This window comes from Chiloscyllium punctatum, chromosome 35 (assembly GCF_047496795.1).
Source record: "Chiloscyllium punctatum isolate Juve2018m chromosome 35, sChiPun1.3, whole genome shotgun sequence".
NCBI classification, from domain to species: domain Eukaryota; kingdom Metazoa; phylum Chordata; class Chondrichthyes; order Orectolobiformes; family Hemiscylliidae; genus Chiloscyllium; species Chiloscyllium punctatum.
In genome coordinates this window covers 26,778,108-26,803,037 of record NC_092773.1, presented here as the reverse complement: position 1 = coordinate 26,803,037, position 24,930 = coordinate 26,778,108, and the positions used below count along the sequence as shown (strand labels likewise).

The 24,930-nt window shown below is 44.6% G+C and overlaps 1 pseudogene; it reads left to right on the top strand.

Moving 5' to 3' along the window:
• Nucleotides 1–861: 861 nt before the first annotated feature.
• Nucleotides 862–24,930, top strand: part of LOC140459574 (protein unc-93 homolog B1-like) — a 35,381-nt pseudogene continuing 11,312 nt past the window's right edge.

Below are 24,930 nucleotides of genomic sequence, written 5' to 3'. Positions count from 1 at the left end.
TTCGAATGTCAATGCAAAACATTTTCATCTCTAATGTGGGTGAGGATTTCGTCGGACTTAAACCAAAATTAAAACTACTCTTCAGGATAAGCTATGGGCACAGACAGGTTGAACTGCTAAGAATGTTAATACAATAATATAGGAGTCAGTTAGCTGAGGTTGTAGTTGCAATGCCATGTAGTTGCTAATACCAATGCTCACTGGAAGACCAACTTCCTCAATTTCTCCTAGCTCTGAGACATCCTGTTGTTTTTATTGGAGCTAAGACGGGTCCAAATGATGATCTATAAGGTATGGACAGAAATTTTCCAGGCCACACGTTCTGATTTCTGGGCATCTTAGACATTGCAATTGAGATGCCATTACAAAAGAGAGGAGGCTAACTATAAATGAGGAATCTCTAGACCTATCAGTTTCACATTCAAACCGCTGGAGATCTTAATATGGGACAAAATGAATATACTCCGCAAGAAAATAAGGTAATACGAGATAATCAACATAGCTTTGTCAAGGAAAATTTATGCTGATTAATTTCATGCATTTCTTTGACGAGTTGACCTAGGCAGTGGATGAGGGTCGCACTGTCACTGTTGTATATTAGACTTTGAGACATCTTTTGAAACAGTGCCAAAAGTTTCTCTGAAAGTAGACAGGCGAAGTGAAACATTGTTAGGCTCATATTATTCTTGGATTTATGAATGCAGATATCGAATCTAAAAGCAATGAAGAGGGCCGACTCTTCTATAAATCATTCGTGAGGCCATATTTGGAATATTGTGTTGAATGTAGGGCATTCATTTAAGGAAGGATATCGAAACACAGGAGGGAGTTCATCAAAGGTTTACTAGAATTATATCGGGAATGAGAGATTGTGGATCTCAGGAAATATTGAAAAAAATAAGCTCGTCATCTTTGAAGCAGAGACGATTAAAAAGTGACGTCATTGAGATATTCAATATTGTGACCAATTTTGACAGACTAAAGAAAGATATTCTGCTTCCACTACATGGTATGTCAGTACTTAGAATGTCAGCTAGCACAGAGAGGAGGACAAATATATTTACTTATAGAGATGCTCCAATTTGGAATGTACTGCCTGGCAGTGCGGCGAGAATCAAAGTACGGTACATCTACTAAGACCCTCTACATCCATTGCCCGTGTGACCTCATGAAACAATTCCTTTTATGCGAAGGAAAAGTGATGTCCCTTTCACAAAACTATGGCGACTCTGCCCCTCTGACTTTGAACTCATGTGAGCGACCTGTTCTAATGTATTTAGTCAAAGTTCATAACTAAATATGAACTTTTGACAGTTGTGGCTTGTAGCTTTTAGTTTGCTGTCTCGCTCTCATTTGAATACATTAGTTGCTGTTCCCCCATTCTGTTTGAAAGGAGAGCTCGATATATACCTGAAAGGGATGAATTTAGAGGGATTTCGAGAAAAAAAAGAACACAGGAGTTTGGACCTCGCTGGGTTGGGCTTTCCAGAACCGGTACAGATGGAAAGGTTGAAGGGTCTCCTTCTACGACGTTAAATTCTATGATAATGTGGAATATAGATGATTGGTAGGAAAGAGCTGTTCCCCTTAGTTGAATTGTTTTGAGAAATGTGGCATCATCTTAAAGTGAAAGGTCAATGTTTTGGGGGGATTTGCAGGAAATGCGTTTTCACCCAGATGTTGTTGAGGATGTGGAATACACTATCTGGAAGGGTAGTTGTGTGGCTCATTTTTAGAGAATAATTATGTGACCAATTGAAATGGTCAACGTTTTGGGCCCAATGCAGGAAAATGGGACTAATGCAGATTTAGAGCAGTTTTGGCATTACCAATTGGTCTCTTTTACACTGTATGATTGTCTTATCAGCTCAAATATTGCCATCAATGAGATGGTAAACATACTACAGAACTGCTTGCAATGAGAAGGTTTGCACACATATATACGTTATCAATTATATTATTACCGAAAAGCAGGGACTGTTTATGCTCTGGTTTGTGGTGGAGTGCAGGGGGATATGTCAGGAGACACACTGTGAAAAAGAGCAAGCACTGGACTTACAACGTCGAGCTCTTTATGTGGCGGACACCAAAACGAGTCTGTGACTGACCAAAATGGTTCTACTATCAATCAATAGAATCACGCCTTTGCTGGCAGCTATGAATGCTGGGGTCAATCCAACTCACATGGGGGAGAAGGCTCCACAAAATATTGCTATCCTCAAAGATGTACATAAATGCAAATGAAAGATTTGCAATCAACTCAAGCATGATATGTGCTTAATCAAAAGTGATGGCTAAATGGGAGCATCGCAGATTGCTCACCATCCATCAAATTCCATTATTCCCATCATACCCGCGGGTGATACGTTCCAGGACCTGACAAGCCTGAAACCGTGGATGGGAGGGAAACCATTACTTTCAAGAGGAAATGTATCTTCCAAGCAGCCTTCTGGCCCTTGATTCCCTATAATATGTTTGGGATATGGTAATGCTCAGGTAACTGAAGCCACAGGAAATTATTCTGTGGACGCGGGGATCGACCTTTAATTGATGCCTGGGGCCTTCAAGGAAGAGAGTTGATGCTTTGCTTCAAATTTTCCAACATTTTTTCACTTCAGACCCAGGTCCTACATATGGGGGAGACAACAAATAATTTCCTCAAAAGCGAGTTCGATGGAAAATAGAAAACTACAGGCCACATGTGTCAAAGGGACTTGTTGGGAATTATGACTAAAGCTGTTCTAACACTGCATTTGCGAACCCATGGTCATCATGGCAGAGTCGCCATGGTTTTGAAACGGGGCGCCACTTTTATCTAATTTTGTCGAGTGCATTGAGGAGATCGCAGGGACAGTGGATGATTAGATTAGATTACTTACAGTGTGGAAACAGGCCCTTCGGCCCAACAAGTCCACACCGCCCCGCCGAAGCGCAACCCACCCATACCCCTACATCTACCCCTTACCTAACACTACGGGCAATTCAGCATGGCCAATTCACCTGACCTGCACATCTTTGGATTGTGGGAGGAAACCGGAGCACCCGGAGGAAACCCACGCAGACACGGGGAGAACGTGCAAACTCCACACAGTCAGTCGCCTGAGGCGGGAATTGAACCCGGGTCTCTGGCGCTGTGAGGCAGCAGTGCTAACCACTGTGCCACCGTGCCGCCCATAAATGAGGGCAGACTGAATGGATGTCCTGTACATTGATTTTCAGAGGCACTTGACATGTTGAGAATTATTTTTGCTGAATCGAAGGCTCATGTGTGAAGAAGAAACCAATTGAAAGGGAAAGGAGGTTAGTGTGGAAAGAGGTATGTGTCTGAAATATGTGTCGTAGAGTCATAGGGTCATACAGAACGGAGGCTGGCCGTTTGTCTCAACTGGGTCCATGCCTACCCATCTAATCTAACAACATTTCCCTGCACTTGGCCCATACCCTTCTCATCCCTTCCTATCCAAGCATTTCTCGACATATATTTTGCATGTTGTTAATGTGCCTGCTTCAACCATTTCCTTACGTTGGAATTCGATTTTGCTGTCGTTCAAAGCTAAAGAACAAAGAACAAAAATATCACAGCACAGGAACAAATCCTTAGGTCCTCCAGGTCTGTGCCAAACCATGTTTTCTATTTTTGAAAGACCTGAGTCCCTTGGCTCCCTGTCCATCCATGTATCGGCTAGACATTTGGGCGGCACGGTGGCACAGTGGATCGCACTGCTGCCTCACAGGGCCAGAATGCCGGGTTCAATTCCCACCTCAGGCTGTGTGGAGTTTGCACATTCTCCCCGGGTCTGCGTGGGTTTCCTTCGGGTGCTCCGGTTTCCCCCCCAACAATCCAAAAATGTGCAGGTTAGGTGAATTAGCCATGCTAAATTGGCCATAATGTGAGGTGAAGGGGTAAATGTAGGGTGATGGGTCTGAGTGGGCTGCGCTTCAGCGGGTTGGTGTGGACTCGTTGGGCCGAAGGGCCTGTTTCCACACTGTAAGTAATCTAGTAAATACCACCATCATACCCGCCCCTACCACCTCCACTGGCAACACATTCCAGGCACCCAGCACTCTCTACACGAAGCATTTTCAACACATATCTCTCCTAAACTTTCCACCTCTCACTTTGAAATCATGACTGCTCTTAATTGAGTCCCCCACTCTGGGATAAAGTATTTTGCTGTCTACACCTATCCTGATATTGTAGGCCTTCATCAGGTTCCGCCTCAACGTCCTTCTTTCCAATGAAAATAATCCTAATCTCAAAATTTCATCAGAGCTAACACCTTCCGTATTAGGCAACATCCTGGTGAACATCCTCTGCATCCTCTCCAATGCATTCACATCATTTTAGTAATGTGGCGACAAAAAGTGCATGCAGTGGCAGAAACAAACTTTTACACAACTGTAACATGACCTGCCAACCCTTGTACACAATACCCAGTCTACTGAAGGAAAGCCTGCTGTAAGTCTTCTTGACCACTCTGCTGACCTGCGTTGCCACCTCCAGGGAACAAATCACGCAGATATCTCTGTACATAAATTTTCCCCAGGTCGATTCCATTTCCTGTATCTTTCACTCTGGAATTGCATCTTGCAAAATGCATCACCTGCCATTTCTCTGCCCAACTCTCCAATCTATCAATATTCTGCTGTATTCTCTGACAGTTCCCTTCACTATCTGCTGCTTCACCAATCTTAATGGCATCTGCAAACTTGGTAACGAAGCAATCTACACCTTCTTCCAAATCATTTATGTATATCACAAACGACAGTGTTCCCCTGTGGAACATCACTGGTCACAGGTCTCCATTTTGAGAAGTTCCCTTCACTACTACTCTCTGTCCCCTGTTGCACAACCAGTTCTCTGTCCATATAGATCGAACACCCTGGACTCCATGCGACTTCACCTTCTTACATAGCCTATCATGGGGAAACTTCTCAAACACCTTACTGAAATCCATGTTTTTGACCTCTACAGCTATTCCCTCGTATCTTTGTCACCTCTTCAAAGAATTCTATTTGTTTTTTAATCATGAAATTCTATGTAGGAAGCCACTTGAGCTTGTAGAATATAAGAACAATTTGCTTTGAAACCAGAATCAGCGATGACCTGATAAACTCTTTGGGTGTCATGCAGAACAGGCACTGTCCCATCGACTTTCCTGAATATGTCCTGCCCCAACAGAAGGACAGGCCAAGCAAATGTTGGGGCACAGTGGTATAGTGTCTGGAGGGAGTTTTCAAGATTGATTCTGGACCCTAGGATGCCCCATGGCTTCAGGGTAAATATCAGCATGAAGAGGTCCTGCTGCTCTAATGTTCAATTTCTCTCGGCTGATGAACGATTGGTCCTTCACATTGAACAGCACTTGCTGGAAGCTCTGAGTTTGAAAAGAGTGCAAAAAGTACTCTGGATGGCGGGGGGGTGGTTCAATATCTACCATCATGAATGGCTCGGCAGCAGCACTACTGATCGAGCGGTTTGGGCCACAAAGAAAATACCTTCGAGGTCTATGGCAGGTGGTGAGAGAACAAACAAGGGAGAGAAACGTACTTGACATCATCATTACCAATCTGCCCGCTACAGATGTTTCTGTCCATGACAGTAATAGAAATAGTATGAAACACAAAGGCCTTGTGGAGAAAAAAAGCTTGACTTCTCATTGAGAATAACCTCCATCGTGTTGTGTGGCGTACTAAATCAACCAACCTGATTCGCTGGAGCGTGAAGGAATGCGTGCCAGGAGCATCTACGCATAACTGAAAAGAGGCATGAACCTGGTGATGCTACCACACAGCAGGGGTAAACAGCAAGTGATAGACAGAGGTAAGCTATCTCCCAACAAACAGATCAAATCTAAGTTCTGCCGCATCCAGTCGTGACTGGTTATGCACAATGAACTAACTCACTGGAGGGCAAGGTTCTACAGATATCACCATCCGCAATGATTGTAATAACCAAGCATATCAGAGCAAAACATAAGGCTGAAGCATTCACAGCAATTTTCAGCCAGAAACTCTGAGTGAATGATCCCCCTCTGCCACCTCCAGATTTCCTCAGCATTACAGATACTGGTCTTCAGCCAATTCGATTGGTGATATCAACAAATGGGTGGCGACAGCAATTACGGAAAATCCTCTGCGACCTGACCAGATTCCAGCAATAGGACTGAAGACCTGTGCACGATAACAGGCTGTTTCCCAAGCTAAACACCTTCAATGTAGTTGCAAAATTAGCATTTTGCCAATAAACTGAAAAATCGCTCAGGTATGTCCTGTATGCAAAACGAAGGGCAAATCTAACCCAGTCAACGACTGCACCATCAGTCAGCTCTCAATAACCAATAGACAGATGGAGGGTGTCATCAATAGTGGCACAGGAAGCATCTGCTCAGCAATAACATGCTGAATGACGAGCGGTCTGAACCAGAAGAGGGCCACTGACTTCATGACTTCATGACTCTACAGCCTCAGTACAAACATGAATAATATAATTGAATTCCAGAGTAAAGTTAGTGTGACAGCCCTTAACATCAAGGCCATCTTGAACTGAGTGTAGCATCGAAGAGCACTCACAAAACTGGAATCACTCGTCATTTGGGGTAAGCACTGAGGTGTTTGGATACATATCTGGCACAAACGAAGATGGTCATTGCCTTTGGAGATCAGTTGCATCAGCTCAAAAGCATCTCTTCATGAGTGCCTCAGGATAGCTTATTGAGCCAACCATCTTCAGCTGTTTTTTTTAGATTACTTACAGTGTGGAAACAGGCCCTTCGGCCCAACAAGTCCAAACCGACCCGCAACTCACCCATACCCCTACATTTACCCCTTACCTAACACTACGGGCAATTTAGCACGGCCAATTCACCTGACCTGCACATTTTTGGACTGTGGGAGGAAACCGGAGCAAACTCACGCAGACACGGGGAGAATGTGCAAACTCCACACATTCAGTCGCCTGAGGTGGGAATTGAACCCGGGTCTCTGGCGCTGTGAGGCAGCAGTGCTAACCACTGTGCCACCGTGCCGCCGTTTTATGAATGACCTTCCCTTCACGATAAGGTCAGAACTGAGAATGTTCCCTGATGATTGTGCAAAGTTCATAAGCATTCTTTACTCTTCAGATACTAAAGCAGTCTACGTTCAAATGCAACAGGATCTGGACAATATTCAGGCGTGGGCTGACAAGTGACAAGTAACATTCACATCACACAATGACCATCTCCCATTAGAGACAACCTAACTACTGCCATCTTGACATTCGATGATTTTACCATCAACAAATCATCAACTATTAACAAACTAGGGCTTCGATTCTTCAGAAGCTCAACTGGACTCACTTCGCAAACACATTGCCTACAAGAGCTCGTCAGAGGCTGGGAATACTGGGGTGATGAATCCTCCTCCTGACTCCCCAAATCCTGTTCACAAGGCACAAGCCAGGATTGTGATGAAACATTTCGCACTTGCCCTCGATAGGATTTGGTACAATGATATTAAACTAATTGACACCATCCAAGACAAAGTAATCCTTTTTATTGGCACCTCATTGAAAAATATTCGCTCACTGCACAACCAGTGTTCAGTAGCAGCAGTGAGTATCACTTATAAAAAGTACTACAAAAAAAATCATAGGGTTACTTCGACAGAATCTTCCAAACCCGTGAACATCTCCATCTGGAAAGACAAGTGGCATTGAGCTGTTGTGTGTATTGCATGTTAGTCATCTCAGCTTCAGAACATTTCGGCTAGAGTTCATCAGAGTTGTGTCCTATATCCCAGCTGCTTCATCAATGACCTTGCCTTAATCGTATGTTCAAAGATTAACCAGTTTTTAACAAAATCCACAACTCCTGAAGCACACCATGTTCAAATGCAACAAGATCTGACGAGTGAAAAGTAACACGCAAGTAATACCTAGCTACGACCATCTCCAATATGAGACAATCTAATTACCACCTTTGGCATGCAATGATGTTACCATTACATGGAGAAGGTGGTTATAAGATACGCTCAGAGGGTGAGAATCTTGAAGCGACTAACTCCTCTATTCACTCCCTAAAGCCGGTCCACCATCGAAAATACACAAATCGGGAATGTGGTAGCACAGTCCCCACTTCCCTTCGACTGGGTAGATCTTACAACAATCAGGAGTTTCCAAATCATGCAGGGCAAAAGCACCCCCCACTTGATTGGCACTATATGCATAAACATCCACATCTTCCATGACAGAGTTTCAATTGCAAAGGCGAGTACCACCTCAAGGTACACTACAGCAGCTCACCACGGTCCCTGAGAAAGCATCTTCCTAACCTCCAGCCACTTGCATTCAGAAAGACAAGAACAGCAGATACATGTGAATACCACCCCCTGCATAAACTCCCCAGCCTGACTTGGCAATATATTTTCCACTCCTTCAATATCTCTGAGTCAAAATCCTGGAACTCCTTTCCCAGCAACACTGTGTGATTGTCCCTACACTACCCTGACTCCAGGTTTGAAACAGGTCAGCTCGCTAACACCTTTTCAAGGAGGCAATTGTGTGACGGTACAATACATACTGAATTCATCCAAGGATGCCCGCGTCTGATGAATAAATGAAATAAAGAAGTCCCCTTCTCCAACTTGGAACTCCTGGATGGACGGCTGGTATGTGATTTAGAGGGACATCAACAGCACGGGTTCAATTCCTGCTCCAGCTGAGATCACCTTCGGAGTGAATCGAATGTCACATGAATGTGAGTTTTCGGGGTAAAGAGATCAGACCGTCAAACCACGTCAATGCAAATAATAAGTTGCAGCAGCAAGTGCTGGAATTGCAGAGGCATTACAGAGACAAGACAAAGTCAGCTATCGTTGCAGTGCATCATTCTCATGAATGTGAATCCTCCTTCCATGGATTAAGGAGGGAAAATCCAAAGAGGTCTCCTGTCCGTTATTGGTATTTCTGAAATCCGCTGTTATGATTATTGTTCATTTACCTCTTCGAAGCCAATGGATTTGAATTTAAAGTGTGCAGTGTGGAATTGGCAAAAAATTAAAATGCTATCTCTTGTGTTCGGAAAGTGAATAAGAGTGACTGCTATTTTTGATGTCACCTAGCCATGGCCAGCTTCTATTTGCTATTTACATAAATGATCTGAATGTGAGTGATCAATTCACCCTGACCTGCACATTTTTGGACTGTGGGAGGAAACCGGAGCACCAAGAGGAAACCCACGCAGACACGGGGAGAATGTGCACACTCCACTCACTCAGTCGCTTACAATTATGTCAGAGTATAATGCAGTACCTATGCTATGAATGGTCTTTCAAGTGGCAGTCCGGTAACTAGATGATTAGCACTGCTGGCTCACAGCCCAAGGAGCGCGGGTTCGATTCCAGCCATGGTTGATTGTTTGTGTGGAGTTTGCAGATTGTTGCTGTGCCTGCGTGGAGTTCTGCAGGTGCTCCTGTTTCCTCCCACTGTCCAAAAATGTGCACATTAGCGGAATTTGCCCTGTTAAATTGGCCAGTGTTCAGGGACCTGTAGGTAAGGTGCATTCATCAGGGGATAACTCAAGTAATCGGGTCGGGCAACTAACCTGTGTGGGAGACTGGTGTGGACGTCTCGGGCCAAATGGCCTGTTTCCATACTCTAGAGATACGAATTAATACACGGTTTACAGTAAATACAGTTTCCATCAGTGTTCAAAATCCTGCCAATACCTATGTTCAACAAATAAGGTTTAAGATATTATCAATAAGATATAAAGTTACGTTAAAAACAAAGCACCATCTAAGGTTGTCAGATGTAGTGGTAAACCAACGATTGGTTTGAACTTAGTATAGTATGAAGGTGAACAAAGAAACTGGGAAACAGAAGGAGCTTAAAATACGAATGTAAACTACCGAAAACAGGAAAAAAATCGTCAAACAAAAAAAAAGTAGAATTTAGAATGACTTAACTATTGGAAAACTTAACTAATCCGATACAATATCTATTAGAAATTAACTGTTCCAATACTGATTGGGCACCATGTCAGCATGGAACAATTTTGGCCGAAGGGCATGTTTCCATGATGAAAAGAAAAAAAAAAGTAAAAAACACTCCTCTGGAATCGCACATCCTTGCCTACTGCAGGTGAAAAACAAATGAGAACGCCTGAACTGGGAGAACTAGATAGTCCCTTCCATTGTTAAACTGTGTTTTTTTTAAATAACAAAGGCCTCTAAAAATCAAGACTCTGCTGCACTTCTATCTTTAACACCTATCTTCGAAAACTCCAAGCATAAAATGACTTTTTGGAGTGACAGAAATGAACCACCAATATACAAAGATGGCTTCATTTCAAAGCCACTCAGCATTAGTGTATTAATACACTAAAATGCATCGATGTTACATTGTTTCCAAGCATGCAAACATTCACTATCACATTACACTTCAGTATGTTTACTCCTGCCACCAAACACCTCCAACTTTCACGACAACACACCTGCAGTACCATTTTCGTGTCCTGCAAGGTGTATCTTATAAACTGAATGCCGTCAGTAATAAAGTCTAATTGAACAGACTGAAATTTTGTCCTTAAATTTCTCCAAAGGTTTTAATGGGTTATGATGAGCATATAAAATTATCTCGGATGCATTACTTGCAATATAAGTTATGAAATATTGTAAAGCCAACACCAAGCCCAAGGGTTTCTTTTCAATTGTGGAATATATCTGTTGACAAATGTTTAATTTCCTTGGGAAATAAATGATAGATTTTTCCGTCTTCTTGTAAGAGTACAGCGCTGATACCCACATCACCCGCATCAATAGCCACCTTAAATGGCTTTGCATAATTAGGAGTACCCAACACTGGGGAGGTTGCGAACACAGCTTTGCAGCTGTGATATGACTTCTGACCATTTGCTCACCTCTTAAATTTCCTGCACTTCTTCAAGATGACAGTTAGTGGATCAACCACCATACGGTCAGTACAATTTTCTGATCAAACCCATTCAATCCCCCAAAAAAGTAGCCCTGTACACTTTATTGATATTATGAGAAACTCCATAATAACCTCTGTTTTCACGTTCCATGAGGCCATCTATCCATGCCCAATACCATGGCCCAAGAATGTGGCTTAACCTTCCATAAATTCACTCTTAGAGAGCTCGATCACCGAGCTCACCTCCTGAAGCCAATTGATTAATTCCGTAAGTACTGCAAATGTTCTTTCCATTTGAGTCGAAAAATTACCAGTTCGGCAATATGTATACTATGCAATGGGGTAATCCAGGAATGAGGTGATCCAGGAATGAGGTGATCCAGGAATGATTTCATTGGTTCATCTTCAAACTGATCCTGGTGCATTATTAATACCAAATGGCTAAACCTTAAATTAAAACAGTCCATTTTGTGTTCCAAACGGGCAAATTGTCTCTGCTATTTTCGATAGAAGTACCTACTTGTACCCTCTGAGTATGTCAAACGTAGAAATGCAAGTTGCTTGTACCACATTTTCAATACAGTCTTCCAAACATACAATCAGATGAGTCATACCTTGTAACCGCATTGACTATGTGATGATCAATAAGTACCATTAGATGCCAATGATTTCGGCACCATTACAACAGGGAGTTCCATTCGCTCCAAAACACTTCAAGTGTGTTGTCTTGGAGCATGCATTCAATCTTTTTTTGAACCCTGTGCCAACTTTCGAGGTTTCAGACAATAAGGAAATTCGAACAGCATTTCCCATGACTTGGAGGTGCTGGTGTTGGACTGGGATGGACAAAGTTAAAAATCAAACAACACTAGCTTGTCGACCAACAGTGTTATTTGGAAGCACTAATTTCAGAGCGACGCTCCTTCATCACGTGGTTGTCAATTCCTAAAGCATTTCCAATACAGGTATTTTGCATAATTCAAACAACATTTCTTATTTGGACTTTATGCATCCCAGATCATTCCCACGTAAGTACACAAGTGATAGTGGCAACCTTCCACGTCATTTTGATCTTTCTCTGCAAGATAACTCAATAATCTATCCCAATTATTGACAATTTCCTCATTGTCCAATTTAATTTGATGAGTGTCCAATTTAGAATCCTCTGAACATGATTCTTCACTCCATGTTTTAATCAGTAATCTTCCGTTTTGCTTACATTCCCAATCAAAATACCATATGAGCATATTCACACGACACATTCTGTGAGATTTATTTCTTTCTGTAGCCCTGATCAAATAGATCATGTCACTCAATCATTTTTCGATTTGGCAAAGTCCACTGAACCACGCTTTTAAAGGTTTACTAATATTTGGAACATTATGGATGATACACAGTGGATTTGATTTTTTTAAAAATTTCTGAGTTATCCATAACTTCCCTGAATAATATGCCGTAAAATTTGAAACTTGATGTGATTATATCTCCGTGGGTCGTCCGTATCTAGTGAGAAATTTGAGCAACTCCTCAACAATTATTTTAGCTGTGATACCGCATGAAGGCGTCGCTTCTGGAAATCCAGTGGACACACGCAATATTGTTAACAAATACTGAATTCATTTCTTTTTTTTTGTTTTAGGTCGGGGTCCGAAGCAATCAATTAAGGTCCTTATAAAAGGCTCCCCAGATGCATGAATGGATTTTTTATTCTGATTGAATACTGCCTGACGTTTTCCAATTACCTGATATGTGAAGCATGTCTGGCAAGCTACACTGATGCAGTCCTGGCAAGTAAAAATGTTTTTGTATTTTGTCTTAAGTTTTTCATACCCCTCAGGACCTGCTACTGGTTAATCATGTGATATCAACAATGCACTCTTTTTATACCACACTGATAATACAACTTGTCCATTTCTCATACACCTGAATATGTAATTGTCTCAATTTCCTCATCAAGACATAATAGTTAAGACAGTCACATTTAGTATTACATGGAGATTCTTATTTTCTGTACGCTTTTTGAAACAATTGGTTCACTTCACCATCTTTCTGTTGTAAATCAGACTTCTTGACAGTAAAAATATCCGCTTTGTCCTCCACCCTTTCTTATTTTATTTATCCATTCTATCAAAACATGGTCTCTCGTAATACTCCTTCCACTTCCTTATCTGTATTCTTTGATTTTTCTTCCTGTTTCAGCTGGTGGCCTTGTGATCTTGTTATCATACAGTCAGGAAAAACGAATCCCAGGCTACACTTCCGGTAATGCATCAGTTGTCTGATTCTTGACTGTCTTTTCAACCACAGTAGGTAGCACTCCTTCGTGTCATCCTGCTAAGTCGTTACCAATGACAAATTGTATTCCTGGAGCCGAGGATGTTCACGAGAATGGTCTCAGGAATGAGCAGCTTAACATCCCAAGCACGTTTGAGAACTCTTGAGTCTCGTCATGATGGAGTTTAAGAGGATTTTGAGGGATTGTGAAATAATTTAAACACACAGAAAGCTGAATGCCCTGGACAGAGTAGATGTTGGTAAGGTATTTCCATTGGTAGTAGAGACGAGGACCAGAGGGCATAGCGTTCGAGTACAGGGCGGACCTTTTCGAACATAGATAAGGATAAACTTCTTCAACCAGCGAGTGGCGAATCCTTGGAACTCATTGCCACAGACGTCTGTGGCGGCCAGGTCATTAGATATATTTAAGAGACAGAGGGGGTCCTGAGTAGCAAGGGGATAAGTGTTATGATGAGAAAGCGGGAGACTGGGGTTTAGAAACTTACCAGCCATGATTGAATGGCAGAGTAGACTCCATTGGCTGAATCGTCTAATTTCTTTTCCTATCTCTTATGGTCTTATGAAAGTTTCTCCATTACTCCTACCAACGCTTCTCCAATTTTCACTGGATGCTCAAACTCACTCCACATAATTAAGCAGCTCTCGTCTCACCATACATAGTATCTGGAAATAATACTTCTGAGTTACATATCTTGTCATCTCTCCACATCAAAGATTGATGTAACTTCTTTAACAGGCCTTCTGCTCCTGACCTTTGCGAGCAAACCTTACCTTCTCAACTAATTACTTAAAGAAGTTCTGGCATTTCCTTCTCAACCAACCTCCGACCAGGTTATACGTTCTGGTGCAGCTTTTTAGCCTCCACTGTGCTATCCTTTATACTTTATTAAAATTCACTTGGCTTATCCTGTTTTCCTACTGACGTCATCCAAGCGATTTTTAAAAAAATGTACGAACACTATGGCTTCATGTGGCCTATTTTATTTCTCTAAGTAATGTGGCTGCTATTTCTCCGTCATGGATTTCCTTTATACCCTTTGGTAAGCTTTGTGAATTGTTTCTGATGTGATCTACATTTCACTTACCACATCTTTTCGCCAAGTTCTATCCCTCACGGTTCGAAATTCATATCGGATGAATGAACTAACTCATAATTATCAGCCATTTCAGCTGCTATTCTTGCATTTTTAACTTCCTGTTCTTCAACATGAATTCTTACTATCTCAGAAAGTGAATGTTTGAACTCCTCTAAGAGGGTGATACGTTTGCACTATTGCAATTTCCTTCTTTCTTTCAATAACCTTCTAATACTTCCTCGATAGTGATATATACCATCCCCATTATATCCGATCCCGAAGACTTCTCCACCTTTACCAAGATATTAGTATTAGATTAGATTACTTACAGTGTAGAAACAGGCCCTTCGGCCCAACAAGTGCACACCGACCCGCAACCCACCCATTCCCCTACATTTACCCCTTTACCGAACACTACGGGCAATTTAGCATGGTCGTTCACCTGAACTGCACAAACTTGGACTGTGGGAGGAAACCGGAGCAGACACACGCAGACGGAGGGAGAATGTGCAAACGCCACACAGACAGTCACCTACGGGAAATGAACCCGGGTCTCTGGCGCTGTGAGGCAGCAGTGCTAACCACTGTGCTACTGTGCTACCGTGCCACCCACAAATGCCCTATTGAACTCAATGCTAACATCGCAAATCATAACTTACATAAAACGTTTGGCGAATAGCATGAAGAATGAAGAATGCATGAAGAATGTCCTGCGACAATCACACAAAAGTGCAGACAAGGGTGAACTCATGAATGGTCCGTCCATAAGTTTAATAGCAGCAGGGAGGAGCCTGTTCTGAAAACATTTGGTTGGGTGCTTTCAAACGTGTGTAACTTTTGGCATCTTTCACGGAAACAAAACACTTATCCTTCTGGGATTATGTTTTTAAAACTTCCAAAATTGTTTTGCTTCTGATAACCTCTCCTGTCGGTCAAAAGCTCAAGTCATTTTATTTTTACATAACGGCACTAAACAAAAACGAAACACCTCATAATGCCAGAAAAAAAGACACATTGGCGATGGTTAGAACATTGTAATTTTTATGTGCATTGGGATTCTAAGATTGAGATTGGATACAACAGACATCATCAAATTTAAATGTGCAGAAGAGGATTAGTCATCAGAAGTGCAATATGACATTTATTAGCTATGTCAGCAACATTTCCTCCAGTATAGAGTAATTAATGAGAAAGCTTCAAATGCATGTTCTCAATGAACTTTTTTTGATATGTATTCCGTTGCCTGTACATACTGTAAACTACAGGCTGATGAACGACGAGATATTGGTGACCAGAAGGTCATTGACTGTATCCACACAAATATTAATTGCGTTAATCAGGTATTTATTACATCAATATCTGCAGTAATTCGAATGATGTCAACTTACATTTCAACAATAATGTTGAAGTTGACCATGTTTTCCAGTTGATTCTGAATGTGATGTGCACTTCATTTGACAGAATAGGACTTCATCGATTAGGAAATAATGAGGAAAGCAATAACAATGTGACAGAGTAGAGCAATACAGATATACATCAAAATATCACAGTTCCTTACTTCTCAAAGAAGAAGGCTGTTCAATGTTCGACATGTCTCTACAATTTAAATTTATTGATGTTTTGAAAAAAAAAGAATCTTGATATTTAGATCTAATTTTCTTCAATTAAACACAGAATTAACCTCCAAGTTGGTTGTAACAGATTTTTCAGCTCTTTTCTGAACTTGCTCTGCGTCACTTCATATATACATGTGTTTAGCAAAGAATTTTTTTTAAAAAAACTCAGAAAATCTGCAGTTTCAGTGGCGATTTATTTAGTGTTTGCAAGATCGTCTTTGGAATAAATGGCAATTGCCGTTTTGGTAATCGTAAAACTCATGACAATTGATATCCAACACAATATGGACATGGAGAATAATAAAATTATGGACTTCCTTTAGCTTTCCATCTCTGTATCACTATGATTTTCACCCCTGCAACTTTTACGTTCTGTTCAGGTACAATTTGCCACAATGATACGCTGGGCAGTTAAAGAATTAAAGAAGACAATATTCGTGAAAGGAAGGGAAACAAGCTGGGCACGATGAATCCAGATATAAACTATACCTGCAAATGAAGATACAAAAGCCTCACTTGATCAGCAACTCCAGTGCACATTGTTGATAACTTGATGAGTTTCAAAATGCAAACAATACAGGGATATTTTGCAACACAGTAACAATCGAGATGCTCAGTGGGCGGCACGGTGGTTAGCACTGCTGCCTCATAGTGCGAGAGACCCGGGTTCAATTCCCGCCTCCAGTGACTGACTGTGTGGAGTTTGCACGTTCTCCCCGTGTCTGTGTGGGTTTCCTCCCACACTCCAAAGATGTGCAGGTCAGGTAAATTGGCCATGCTAAATTGCCTGAAGTGTTAGGTAAGGGGTAAATGTATGGGTATGGGTATGGGTATGGGTATGGGTGGGTTGCGCTTCGGCGGGGCGGTATGGACTTGTTGGGCCAAAGGGCCTGTTTCCACACTGTAATGTAATCTAATGCTTGTTACAACAGCAGTTAGAATTCTTTGCGTGGAAAATTATGTTTTACATTTCTGGCAGCAGATGACCAGAAATCGACCAAATGTGAAGGAGACAATACTCCAAACAGGCAGATGAAGAGCAACGATGATTATGCATAGAATGACAGTACAAAGAGGGGGTGAAGGACAGGAATAGACGTGGAAATTGATAACTCAAAATCTAATATAATATCACGAGTTTCTAAGGTCACGAAGATCTGATATTGCCGTAGTAACCATATAAACAGTGATGCACCTGGACAGGCTGCAGGTTCTCCACACAGAATTACAATTGGCCTACAGTTTGCTGTCTGACAAACAGAGGAGTGGGTAAGAAAATGAATTAAACTTCCTATGTCTAATTAAAATATAAATGAAGATACCAGTTTATAAAATTTGAACACATGCAATTTGATTTGCAAAGTGGTATAACTACCCAAAAATTTTGCAGATCTGCTCACTCTTCATTGGATCAGAAGGCAGTCTGAAAATCCTCATGCGTTTTTGAGTTAAACTTTGAGTTATGTAAATATCAAATTGGAGAGATCTTCAGTTATAAGAAAAACTCGAAGCCTTGAAGGAATGTTCTATGGTGAGGTTCTTCAATACATTTATATTATGGAGCACTAATGACATCCTGCAAACTGTTTACATGATAAGACATGTCGTTTGGAGATGAAAGCTGTGCACATTGATTAAGAAGAAAATTATCACAGCACTCAGCCGGAAGGGCAACAGCTTTTGAGAAATGCACAGTAAATCTCCTTCACCAGTATTATATTGGGGTTGTCTTGTTTTTATGAGCGTGTATGAGTTCGGTAAATTCTGGAAAACCCTGACAAGTGCACTTAAAGTTAGTAAAAATCATCCATATTTATACAGGTATGGAATTTCCAAGAGAGAAAAAAATCTCTTTTTGTGAGTGACAACTCAGAAGTGCACTCATGGCAATTGTTTAACTTCCCTAGCATGCACGGTAATTAAATGCAAGATGTTGCAAGTAACAAGTGAAGGCCAGACCGCTGGGAGAGAGCTTTACTGTATATGAAATAGTGGCTCACTGATTAGCACTGCTGCCTTACAGCACCTGGGACTTTAGGTTCGATTCCAGCCTAGGACGACTGTATGTGTGGAGATCGCATGTGCATGTCTCTACGTGGGTTTCCTATGCGTGGTCAGGTTTCCTCCCACAGTTCAAATGGGTGAAGGTCAGGTGAATTGGCCATATGTGGACTGTGGGACGAAAATGGGCCATGCTAAATTGCCATAGTGTTTGGTGCATTAGTCAGAGTGGGTTGCTCTTGGTGGGGACTTGTTGGCCGAATGGCCGGTTTCCACACTCTCGCGAATCTAATCTATACCCCTTCTCAGACAAAATCAACACGACTGCCTGCAAGTCTCTTACAATTCAGAAAACATGAAAATCCACCCAGCACTGGCTCAAAACTTTATGTTTTTGTTATTCAAATCGAGCTTGTTAAAAAAATAATTTCCAACTAATTAATTTACCTTTTTTTCATTAGAACCACTCCTACTTCCCAACTTGAATTTAATCAATTACACTTTCAGCATATTTTAATTCTAACGTTTACCTGTCACTACCTCGACACTGGTCCTTTTTCAATTCAATGCCCTTCTTTGATTTGACAAAATATCCAGCATGACTGCAACTCCATGAACAAATTTTATATTAATTATTCGGTTTATTGTAAACAAAAATCACTGCAGTCATAACAACTTGTTGATAAATATGCATAAGCCCTTTATCAGGATTGGGAGACTTGCAGTGTTCGATCTGACCGATGCATACCTCAGGATTAATTCAGGTTCAGCAGTCTGACATGTTTTGACAATTACATAGAAACATGGAAAGGTGGAACGAGGACATTCTGCTCTGTGAGGCTGCTCCACTATTCATCACGACTCATAGCCTAATCCTCGGCAAAAGTGAGGACTGCAGATGCTGGAAACCAGAGTTTAGATCAGAGTGGTGCTGGAAAAGCACAGCAGGTCAGGCAGCATCCGAGGAGCAGGAAGATCGACGTTTCGGGTAAAAGTCCTTCATTAGGAATGGAGGCAGGTAGCCTGCAGGGTGGTGAGATAAGTGGGTGGCAGGGTGGGGCTGGGGAGAAGGGAGCAAAGAGTACAATAGGTGAAAATGGAGGGATGGAGGTCATAGGTCAGAGAGGAAGGTGGGGGAAGGTAGCAAAGATTACAATAGGTGAATGGGGGTGGGGTTGGAGGTGATAGATCAGTGGGAAGGGTTGAGCGAATAGGTGGGAAGGGAGATTGGCAGGTAGGACAGGTCTACTTTCTCCTGATAATCATTGATCCCATTTGCCCTAAGTGCTATATCTCCCTGTGTCTTGAACACATTCGACATTTTGCGACAAACTACATGCTGTAGTACTGAATTCTAGAGGCTTATCATCACTCTCAAAGTGAAGACATTTTTCCTCCTCTCCATTCCAAACGGTCCACCACGAATCCTGAGACTGTGACCCATCGTTTTGGATATACCCACGATCATGAACGTCCTCGATGCAACTACCCGGTCGAGTCCTGTTAGAATTTTATAAGTGTCTGTGAGATGCCCCCCTCATTCGTCTGACGTCTAATGAAAACCATACCAACCAAGTCAATTTCTCCTTGCACGGCCAACCCCGAATCAACCTGGTAAACCTTCGCTGCAATCCCTTGTGGGAGGAGCATCCTTCCTCTGAAAAGGAGACCAAACCTGCACACAGTATTCAAGGTGTAACCTCAACAAGGCCCGGTATAACAGTAGTAACATACCTCCTTTACTTGAAACCTCTTGCAATGCACGCCAACATACCAATTGCCTTTTATCCCGCCCTCCTGCACCTGCATGCTTACCTTTAGTGACTCTGCAGAAGGTCCAGAGCTGCAGCTTTTACTCCAGATGAGCTTTTAGAAATGTCATGTACACGCACAACCTTCCTGATCATTCAGTCAAGTCCCATCCCAAGGCAGCATCGCTGTTGGCTTTGCTGAGTATTTGTTGAAGCTGCTGTGATTAAAGCACTGGACCCAAAACTATCTTCATCTCAGATCTCTCAACATGCGTATTATCAAACTCTTCCTCAGATTTCTTCCAAAATGAGTAACTTCACACATTCCTACACTGTCCTCCAATTGCCAGAACTTTGCTCGCTTACTTAGCATTACTATATCCCTTTGAATGCTCCTTAAATCTTTTTAGAAATCCACTCTCTTTTGTATCTTCAGCCAATTTGACGTCTCTTTCGCCAAATTGTTTCGATCAATTGTTAAGTTGAGGCCACAACACATCACAACAGGCATCCTGCCAGCCTGAAAAAGACAATTGTATTTCGATACTCTGAATCTGTGTGACAGCTAGTTTCTTATTCATGCAACATGTTTGTCCCAACACCAGATTCTATTTTTCACAATAATGTTTGATATTACACCTGACAAATACTTTTTGAGGAAACTGCAGTTCCTCACTATGTACAGCATAAACTATATCTTCAAAGAACTCGAACTTTGGTTTCATCGAGGAACTCATTGGAGCGGAGCAAAGGAGGATGAGCAAAATTGCACTTTGGAGCAGGATGCCATTCAGGGGATGGGAGATGTTGCTTTGTCATGATGGTGTCGTTCTAGCTTATGATGCAAGTTATATTTTGTTACTGTGATTGGACCAAGTTGTTGCAGGGCAAATCTCAACCTTGTAACCATCTCCTAGAAATTACTGAGTGGCAGTGTGCAGGCTGACACAGCGGACATTGTCATTGTCATTTCTTGTGTCTGAGTCAATCCTAGCGGCCTTTCAGTTCTCTTCCTTTATTGAAATTTCTAGACATATGGATCTTAGCCAGTCTATTGCCATGTCGACCAGATTGCTGTGGATTTGGAGTCTCACACAGGCCAGATACATAAAAAGGCACACATTTTCCTGTTCGAAAACGCTGGAGGTAACTTATGACGACTAGATAAACATTGTGAGCTGCATTTTCATTCCTGACTATTACTGAATTCAGATTTCTGTAAAAGATGATGTTCTGGCAAAGTCTCTGGATTATTTGTACAGTAAATATGTCACTTTGCCATCACCTTCCCTCAAGCGAGAAACTTTATAGAAATAGGATAGATCGACGTTGCTTATCCAAATACTGAGTATGAGTTTTTAATAGCATTGTTCAGGAAAAAGAAACTGTAATCAATAAAAATATGGTTCTGTCTTTATTACAGATGTCAGAAAGCCTTAATGCAACAGGCAAAATTTAGCGGTGGCAGGCCAAAAACGGGAACTTGATTGAAATTGAATGAACTGACAAGTTTCAAGTTACATTTAGGTTCAATCTGACGTCATCAACGATTTCGCCAGTAAGTTAGAAAGCACATTGTTACTAATTTTCAAAAATCACGAGGTTCAGTTTATGGCAGAACCCTTCAAAAATCTAACGTTCATTGGAAAGCGTCAGCATCATTTAACAAATGGTGATGAACGATGCTGCCCAGCACTAAAATTAGGAAATGAGTGACTTGAAATCAATTAGTTGTGTGAATTAAAAGCATAGTTGAAGTCAGTCAGATGAACAATACGTTGAAGACTGTACCTGATGAGATAATCGTTTATAGAAAGACAAACTAAACAAGATGATCGAGATGGGGCCTCCAGGAATTCATAGACATATAAATGGTTATGATCAGATGGAAAGATGCAAAGCCAAAGCAGTTAAATACAGAACAAGACGTAATGTCCAACAGAATGAGGTGTAAAATGCCCAACTTGTCATAGGGCACTAAAACAGACGGTCATAACAAAAGAAAAATCCTGCAGATGTCAGATAACAGAAACAAAAAAAAAGAAGCCGACTGTGTCTGAGAAGGGGAGAAAGGGAGTGTGTGTGTGAGAGAGAAGGAGAGTGTGATAGAGAGAAGGTGAGTGTGTCTGAAAGGGGGAGAAGGGGAGTGTGTGCGTGTGCAAGAGAGAGAGAGAAGGAGAGAATGTGTGTGACAGAGAGAAGGAGACTGTGTGTGAGAGAGAGAAGGAGAGTGTGTCTGAGAGGGGGAGTAGGGAAGTGTGTGTGTGTGTGTGTACGAGAGAAGGAGAATGTGTGATAGAGAGAGTGGAGGAGTGTGTGTGTGAGAGAGAGAGAGAAGGAGAGTGTGTGTGAGCGGGAGAAGGGGAGTGTGTGTAAGAGGGGGAGAAGGAGAGAGTGTGTCTGAGAGGGGGAGAAGGGAAGTGTGTGAGAGAGAGAGGAGTGTGTATGTGAGAGGGGGAGAAGCGGAGTGTGTGAGAGAGTGTGTGTGTGAGAGAGGAGAGTGTGTGCGAGAGAGAAGGAGTGTGTGTGAGAGAGAGGAGGTGAGTTTGTGTGAGAGAGAAGGAGAGTGTGTTTGTGAGAAAGAGAAGGACAGTGCGTGTTAGAGAGGAGGAGAGTGTGTGTTGGTGATAGAGAGAAGGAGAGTGTGCGTCTCAGAGAGGAGAGTGTGTGTGTGTGTGTGAGAGAGAGAGAGAGAAGGCGAGTGTGTCTGAGAGGGGGAGAAGGGGAGTGTGGTGCGCGTGTGTGTGTATGAGAGAGAAGGAGAATGTGTGTGTGAGAGAGAGAGGAGGAGTGTGTGTGAGAGAGAGAGGAGGAGAGTGTGTGTGCGTGAGAGAGAAGGAGAGTGTGTGTGAGGGGGAGAAGGGGGTGTGAGAGAGAGAGAGAAGGTGAGTGTGTCTGAGAGGGGGAGAAAGGGAGTGTGAGTGTGTGAGAGAGAGAGAGAGAAAGAGAGAGAGATGGAGAATGTGTGTGACAGAGAAGGAGAGTGTAAGAGAGAAGGAGTGACTGTGAGAGAGAGAAGGAGAGTTTGTGTGTGAGAGAGAAGGAGAGCGTGTGTTTGACAGAGAAGGAGAGTGTGTGCGCGCGAGAGAGAGAGGAGAGTGTGTGCGAGAGAGAGAGGAGAGTGTGTGCGCGAGAGAAAGGAGGAGTGTGTATGTGCGAAAGAGAGGAGGAGAGTGTGTGTGCGAGAGAGAGGAGGAGAGTGTGTGAGAGAGAGGAGGAGAGTGTGTATGAGAGAGAATCTGTGTGAGAGAGAGAAGGCGAGTGTGTCTGAGAGGGGGAGAATGGGAGTGTGTGTGTGAGAGAGAGAAGGCGAGTGTGTCTGAGAGGGGAGAAGGGGAGTGTGTGTGAGAGAGAGAAGAAGTGTGTGTGAGAGAGAGGAGTGTGTGTGAGAGAGAGAGGAGGTGAGTTTGTGTGTGAGGGAAGGAGAGTGTGTTTGTGAGAAAGAGAAGGGCAATGTGTGTTATAGAGAAGGAGAGTGTGTGTTGGTGATAGAGAGAAGGAGAGTCTGTGTCTCAGAGAGGAGAGTGTGTGTGTGAGAGGGAGAGGAGTGTGTGTGTGTGAGGGGGAGAAGGGGAGTGTGTGTGTGTGCGCGAGAGAGAGGAGAGTGTGTGTGAGTGGGGGAGAAGGGGAGTGTGTCTGAGAGGGGGATAAGGGGAGTGTGTGTGTGAGAGAGAGAGAGAGAGAGAGAGAAGTCGAGCGTGTCTGAGAGGGGGGAGAAAGGGAGTGTGTGTGGGGGAGAGAGAGGGGAGTGTGTGTGTGTGAGAGAATGAGTATGTGGGGGAAGGGGGAGGGAAGGGGGGGAAAGGGGGGGCAAAGGGGGGGGGGGGAAGGGGGGGAAAGGGGGGGACCGGGGGGGGGGAAAGGGGGGGGGGGGGAAGGGGGGGGAAGGGGGGGGGAGAAAGGGGGGGAAAGGGGGGGAAAGGGGGGGCAAAGGGGGGGCAAAGGGGGGGGGGAAGGGGGGGAAAGGGGGGGACGGGGGGGGGGGGGGAAGGGGGGGGGGGAAGGGGGGGGGGAAGGGGGGGGGAAGGGGGGGGGGAAGGGGGGGGGGAAGGGGGGGAAGGGGGGGAAGGGGGGGGGGAAGGGGGGGGGAAGGGGGGGAAGGGGGGGAAGGGGGGGAAAGGGGGGGGCAAAGGGGTGGAAAGGGGGGGGGGAGGGGGGGAAGGGGGTGGAAAGGGGGGGGAGGGGGGGAAGGGGGGGCAAAGGGGGGGGCAAAGGGGTGGAAAGGGGGGGGAAAGGGGGGGGAAAGGGGGGGGGAAAGGGGGGGGGAAAAGGGGGGGGAAAGGGGGGGAAAGGGGGGGGAAAGGGGGGGGAAAGGGGGGGGAAAGGGGGGGGGAAAGGGGGTGGAAAGGGGGGGGGAAAGGGGGAGGAAAGGGGGAGGGAAAGGGGGGGGGAAGGGCGGGGGGAAGGGGGGGAAAGGGGGGGAAAGGGGGGGGAAGGGGAGGGGGGAAAGGGGGGGAAAGGGGGGGAAAGGGGGGGGGGAAAGGGGGGGAAGGGGGGGAAGGGGGGGGAAGGGGGGGGAAGGGGGGGGAGGGGGGGGAAGGGGGGGGAAGGGGGGGGAAGGGGGGGGAAGGGGGGGGAAGGGGGGGGAAGGGGGGGGAAGGGGGGGAAGGGGGGGGGAAGGGGGGGAAGGGGGGAGGGGGGAAGGGGGGGGGAAGGGGAGGGGGGGGAAGGGGGGGAGGGGGAAGGGGGGGGTAGGGGGGGGAAGGGGGGGGGGATGGAGGGGGGGATGGGGGGGGGAAGGGGGGGGGTTGGGGGGGGTTGGGGGGGTTGGGGGGGGGAAGGGGGGGGTTGGGGGGGGAGGGGGGGGGGTTGGGGGGGGTTGGGGGGGGGGAGGGGGGGGATGGGGGGGTTGGGGGGAAGGGGGGGATGGGGGGGATGGGGGGGGGTTGGGGGGGTTGGGGGGGGGGGGGGGTTGGGGGGATGGGGGGGTTGGGGGGGGTTGGGGGGGGGTTGGGGGGGGGGATGGGGGGGGTTGGGGGGGTTGGGGGGGTTGGGGGGGGTTGGGGGGGGGTTGGGGGGGGTTGGGGGGGGGGGGGGTTGGGGGGGGGGTTGGGGGGGGTTGGGGGGGGTTGGGGGGGGTTGGGGGGGGATGGGGGGGGAAGGGGGGGGATGGGTTGGGGGGTTGGGGGGGGTTGGGGGGGGGGGGTTGGGGGGGTTGGGTTGGGGGGGGGGGGTTGGGGGGGTTGGGGGGTGGGGGGGGGTTGGGGGGGGTTGGGGGGTTGGGGGGGGTTGGGGGGGTTGGGGGGTTGGGGGGGGGTTGGGGGGGTTGGGGG